We start from the raw sequence: 6,621 nt of genomic DNA on the forward strand, positions 1-6,621 counted from the left end.
GTCACAAAACGAATACTAAAGTAAACAAGAAAGGTGCTCAATGAACCTGGTTAGCTCAGCTGGTTAGAGCATGGTGCTCTAACACCAAGGTTGCAGATTAAATCCCCATATGGGACAGCTGCATATTCCTGCATTGCAGGGCGTTGGACCAGATGACCCTCAATGTCCCTTCCAACTCTACAATTCTATGATTCCTCAAAGTAGGAAACGTTCCTTGTTGCTTTTCTGGCCTTCAGGAAAACAGCTCTGAGCATGCTCAGAACCAATGTACGGTTCTCCCTACCACATAGGGTTGTTTCTGAAGCAGTCTTATCACAATGGACTAACAGAGCTCTACCAGGTTAAACCACAGAGCCTAGGACTTGCCGATCAGAAGGTCGGCGGTTCGAATCCCCACGACAGGGTGAGCTCCCGTTGCTCGGTCCCTGCTCCTGCCAACCTAGCAGTTCGAAAGCACGTCGGAATGCAACTAGATAAATAAGTACCGCTCCAGCGGGAAGGTAAACGGCGTTTCCATGTGCTGCTCTGGTTCGCCAGAAGCGGCTTAGTCATGCTGGCCACATGACCTGGAAGCTGTACGCCGGCTCCCTCGGCCAGTAAAGCGAGATGAGCGCTGCAACCCCAGAGTCATCCGCGACTGGACCTAATGGTCAGGGGTCCTTTTACCTTTACCTTACCCCACTGGAAAATGCTTAACTCAGTGATGGATTGTGTTCATCATGTCAAACCATCCTGTTCTCCACAAATTCATCTTTAGCAGAGTTTTTTCCCTCATTATTCCTGTTTTGGACTCATTCCGAAATAAAGCAAACCATGATATAAAGCTTCTGGATGATAGTTCCTTTTTTTGTAGAATGCCCTTCCAAGCGAAGTACATCTCTTTCCCTACATATTAACATTCAGGGTGAATTTTAAAATATTCCTGTTTGCCCAGGCATCTGATGGTTGAATGATACACTGGCCACCTTAAGGTTGTTAACTATGCGAGTATGTGATGTTTTGCATGTTTTTAAATGTCCTGAATATTTTTTAAAAAATAAATAAATGAATGAATTCTGTTGTTTTAGAACTTTTGCTTTTGCTGCCCTAGGCTACTTTGACAGGAAGGCTGGATATCATTTTAATAAGTACATACATAAAATAACAGGGGGGGGGGTTGTGTGGGGAAGTGGCTTTTAGACCCCTTTTGAAAAATTCTGTGTTGGCAACCTGGCAACTGGATAATCAAATTAGTTTTGCTTTTGTCCTCACTGAACACTAGATGTCGCTCTGTTTTCATCTTTCCCCCATCCATTAGCGCATGGGTCTAATTATTATGCCAACACCTGCTACCGCTGTTTCCTGCTCTGCTTGTCTCTTAAAGAATTCAATCCCCGGGGCTGTCAGCTTGACATATTTGGTGTCGCTATGTTCACTGCAAATTCCAAAGGAAAGATGTTGATTCAGAGCATATTGCACATGTCTTCCGACTGGATGTATTCCTGAAGGTTCTATTACATGACGTAATGGCTTTAGGGACCCAACTACTGACATTCATTCAGTTAAGGCAACTCCGTACAATCGTGGCTTCCAGGAGCTAGGAAGGCATGAAAGATCAATGAGATGCTTTATTTCTTAATCACAGGATAAGTCGTTTGGATTTTCCTTCCTGGTTGCTTACAGCATTCATTCTGTCTTGCTGGAGATTCTGTATAGTATCGGAGAATAAATAGCTCTTCGTCCTAAGCAGTTATTGAAAAATGCTCTTGGTTTCAATTAATCAAGGTCAAAGTCAATTATATTTATACATAATATTGCCAGCATACTCAAGGCAGTTTTCATCAAACTGGCAAGAAATTAACAATAATATAAAAGCAACAAAACCAGTCGCTCCACAATGTATAGAACAACACAAGATGCAATTCATAGTCATATGTAAACATCAGGATATTGAACAACAACACTCCATTAAACCCTTGTCCAAACCCTTTTTATGCAAAAATGAAAGAAGTCAATCATATAACAAATTAGTTCATATTATTAGGTCATAATATTTCCCCAAACAAACAACTTTTCCCTAAACTCACTCACGGTGCAATCCTATAGATGTATACTCATAAATAAATTCCACTGGATGTATTTAGGCTTTGCTCATTTATTTATTTTTAGGTTGCATTTTGTCTTGTTTGTAGAAAGGTAGGGTATTTTGCCAACACCCAAAGTGAGAGAAGGGATGATCATCTGTCTCCTCTGGGATGTGATGTAAGAAATCTCTCTCTACACTAAGAATGGAGGAAAAATATGGTTCAGTTTATATTTCAACGAGATTATCCCTAATTTGAACTTTACAAAACAAGAAGTGAAGCAAAACACAGCTACCCTATGAAAGTCACACTTCTCTGAATTTTGTCATGTGGTTCTTCAACCAAATAATGTCTACATAAATGTGTCTTTCAGGGGGACGTGTACCTAAGATGCACACAGTAGTGAAAATAATATACACACACAAAAATAGGGAAAGCTGTGTGCCAAAATATACATATTTGGAGAAGTGTGCATTAAAATGCTGGTGAATTTTTGTGAAGATTCGAAAAAATCCACAAACCGATGCAGAAATGTGGAGAAAAAACTGGAAAAAATGAGATGCCAAAATTGGCAGATGCATCTATCCTACACTATATGCTTAAGTGTATGCATTGTGAGAACACTGTAAAAATCAGAACGACAGAGAGAACAGGAAATGCACCTTTTTTGTTGATGATTCCAAATGTCCACGCATTGATTTTCTACCACAGCTGCTGTTGGGTAACTTTCATGCCATACCTATCTGTTGCCAGTCAGTTCCAGAGAAGGGAATAACAGGGGGCATGCAGAGCTGTGTCTGCCTTTTCCCTGCAAAGCCTTCAGGGACTGAAGGAAAGTCTCAGGCTTCACACCATGCAAGAAATAATTCAATTACTATTATTTGGTGCAGAGCTTAATGCCCACAAGGATCATTAGCTTTCCATTTGATTTTCTGCACACTGTGACCATCATTCAGCTATTCAACCACCTAATTATTAAACTTTGCATATTAAAGAAATGCACACATCACCAGAGATGGCTACGTTGGCTGAGCATGTATAGATTTCCATTTGTTTGTTGGGTGTGTATCTTTATTATTATTATTATTTATTTTATTTTTATTCCCCCCCCTTTAAATATTGCTTAATTTTAAAAAAAAAAACCTCATGGAGACATCAATCGGACTTCTTGAGATATATCTTGGGTGTTGTCCATCCCTCAGGAGCCTTCCCCAGTCCAGGTCTCCTCCAGACGCGCTCCAGATATCATTCAAACCTTTTTTGTTTCCTCTGGCACCCGACCTTCCATGACATTCTTCCGCAAAAACTTTGTCCGCTTCATCAGCTTCCTGTACTTGTGTCTCTTCATCTTCCTTCTCCGGATCTTCAGAATGTTCTTGCATTCCATTTTGCCCCGGTTCAGCTCGCCTCCTCCCTCCTCACTGTCATCCTCAGCCTCTGCATCCCAGGAAGAATGTGGGGAGGTCATACTGATGGTTGGGTTCATAGCCTAGCTTCTCACAAACATTGACAGCGCCTCCACCTTTAGGGAGGACATACTGGACCATCAGCCAGCTTTCAAGGGGGGAGATCGACATCTTCCTTGGCACCAGGATTTCTTCCAGCTCAGGGTCCAACGCGTACCACTGCTGGGGTTGGGCTCCATTTCTGTGTGCTGTAATTTGTGGAAGCGGCAAGTCTAGGAACTAGAAGCGAGATGGTTGATCTCAACAGAAAGTGTTCTGCAAACCAAGAGGCCCTCGCTATCTGAGACGTCAGTCGTGGTAGCAGCATACTGGAGGACCACTCATCCACACGGGCTGACCTTTCCGTTCACGATGATCTTTGAATGATCTTTATTTTTATTTTATTTATTTGATAATGTTTGTGAGTCATTACCTTGTTAAAAAAACAAAAACACCAACACACTAGTGTAATTCCCATAATGCATATAAAACATAAAAGAACAACATTAAACTGCCAATATCATAATGCCATTATATCTGTGGTGCGACCACATTTGGACGTACAGTTCTGGTTGCCTCACCTTCGAAAGAATATTGTAGAGAACGTGAAGGAGCCTCTCCACCCCCATCGTTCTGCCCGGACACTGAGATCCAGCTCCGAGGGCCTTCTGGCGGTTCCCTCGCTGCGAGAAGCCAAGTTACAGGGAACCAGGCAGAGGGCCTTCTTGGTAGTGGCACCTGCCCTGTGGAATGCCCTTCCGTGAGATGTCAAGAAAATAAACAACTATCTGACTTTTAGAAGACATCTGAAGGCAGCTCTATTTAGGGATGTTTTTAATGTATGATGTTCTATTGTGTTTTTAATATTCTGTTAGGAGCCGCCCAGAGTGGCTGGGGAAACCCAGCCAGATGGGTAGGGTATAAAATAATAATAATAATAATAATAATAATAATAATAATAATAATAATGGCAACCAGAATGATAAAGGGGATTGAGCAACTCCCCTGTGAAGAAAGGTTGGAATATCTGAGGTGCTTTAGAAAATGCAGGTTAGAGGATATACAATGAAAGAGGTGTATAAACTTAAGAATGATGTGGAGAAAGTAGCTAGAGCAATGTTTTCCTCACTCCATCATAACACTAGAACTTGGGAACATCCAAGAAAGTTGAATTTTGGAAGATTCAGGAAAGGCAAGAGAAAGAACTTCTTATGCACACAGTGCATAAATAAGCTTCCACAGGAGGCAGTAATGGCCACCAACTTGGATGACTTTAAAAGAGGATTTTATACATACATTGTCTTATTTATATGCCCCCAAGCTTTGCTAAATCCCCTCAGCTGGCTTTGCTCAACCATTTCCTGACAGATAACACAAACCATTTCCTGACAGATAACACAAGCCAGTGTGGTGTAGTGGTTAAGAGCGGTAGTCTCGTAATCTGGGGAACCGGGTTCGCGTCTCCGCTCCTCCACATGCAGCTGCTGGGTGACCTTGGGCCAGTCACACTTCTCTGAAGTCTCTCAGCCCCACTCACCTCACAGAGTGTTTGTTGTGGGGGAGGAAGGGAAAGGAGAATGTTAGCCGCTTTGAGACTCCTGAAGGGGAGTGGAAGGCGGGGTATCAAATCCAAATCCAAACCTAACAAATTAATGCTTGCGAAGAGTTGGGAACGAAAGGACACATTTACAATGGATTGGTTGTGCCTTTATTTGTGAAGAAAGCTACAAAGGATGCAGCAGAACCACAAAATTTCCAACTAATGTAGTTTTAAACTATAATTTATTTGTTTGCATAAGTGACTGGAATTTGTGTTGATCTAAGGGGTGCTAGCCTCAATCTCACCTCTTGGGGAGCGGAGCAGGAAGTTTTGCTTGTCTACTGCTCTTTGATGATCAGTAACATGAAAATTATGGTGCTGGAGGAGACTCTTGAGAGTCCCATGGACTGCAAGAAGATCAAACCTCTCCATTCTGAAGGAAATCAGCCCTGGGTGCTCACTGGAAGGACAGATCCTAAAGCTGAGGCCCCAATACTTTGGCCACCTCATGAGAAGAGGAGACTCCCTGGAAAAGACCCTGATGTTGGGAAAGATGGAGGGCACAAGGAGAAGAGGACGACAGAGGACAAGATGGTTGGACAGTGTTCTCAAAGCTACCGACATGAGTCTAACCAAACTGCGGAAGGCAGTGGAAAACAGGAGTGCCTGGCGTGCTCTGGTCCATGGGGTCACAAAGAGTCGGATATGACTAAACGACTAAACAACAACAAAAACATAAAAAAAACAAATAAAACAATTAAGAAGTAATATATGGCCCCTCTTCTCTCCCCCACCAGCCTACACGCTAGGCATTTTTACCGCTTGTTAATTAAGAATTGACTGGGTTGGAGAGCTGGCAGAGGGCAAGATCAGTGGTGTGACTCCAGGCATTGGGACCAAGGTTTCCTGGAATAGCTGTGGAGACGCACCCTTTCCCTCCAGCAGAAAGGCAGGGGCTGCACACTCTGATAGTATCAAAATTACACTCACGTTAGCCCCCAAACTCTTTTTAAAAATTGCAAAATAAATCTTTATAAAATTAACTTTTAAAAACACCACCATTATTAAAGCCATCCTTTATTTTACAAAGCACACCTCACTCATTTTAGACATAAAACGTTGGCTCAACGTGCTAATCTTAAAAGAGCAGTTCTTCTTACAACAATAGGAAGGTAAAGAAAACAGACCTTTGAGGTTCTGGCACATCTTTAAGTGCCTTGTTCAGCCCAGAGGCATTCAACCCCAGAGCTTCAGCAACACCAAACAAAGGTATGTCACAATCTTTCGTCAGATCTCTCCTTCATTATATTTTATCAAAGATCACCTGACAGCAGTATGCAGACATGAAAGTCAAACTACGGTTATAGGATAGATTTCGGAGGAAGTTGCCTGTGCCAACAAGCCAGGAATTGGCCCACATTTCCAAGCCAAAGTTAAATAATTAGAGGCCCTAAGGAGAGGAATATTTTATTTTCCTCCACGGCACATGGCAGGGATGCCACCCAAGAAGTATCAATGCGTTCCTGATACAAACTGGGCCAGCTAGTTTATCGCTGCTCTGTTGTTGCTATTT

General features: G+C 42.4%; 1 pseudogene across 1 annotated transcript; it reads right to left on the minus strand.

Moving 5' to 3' along the window:
* Positions 1–3,248: 3,248 nt before the first annotated feature.
* LOC309533559 (small ribosomal subunit protein mS38-like) lies at positions 3,249–3,879 on the minus strand (annotated as a pseudogene). The gene has a single exon. The product of its transcript is annotated as a small ribosomal subunit protein mS38-like (transcript).
* Between the last annotated feature and the right edge of the window lie 2,742 nt (positions 3,880–6,621).

Source organism: Podarcis vaucheri (assembly GCF_965113315.1).
Source record: "Podarcis vaucheri genome assembly, chromosome: 5".
Taxonomy (NCBI): domain Eukaryota; kingdom Metazoa; phylum Chordata; class Lepidosauria; order Squamata; family Lacertidae; genus Podarcis; species Podarcis vaucheri.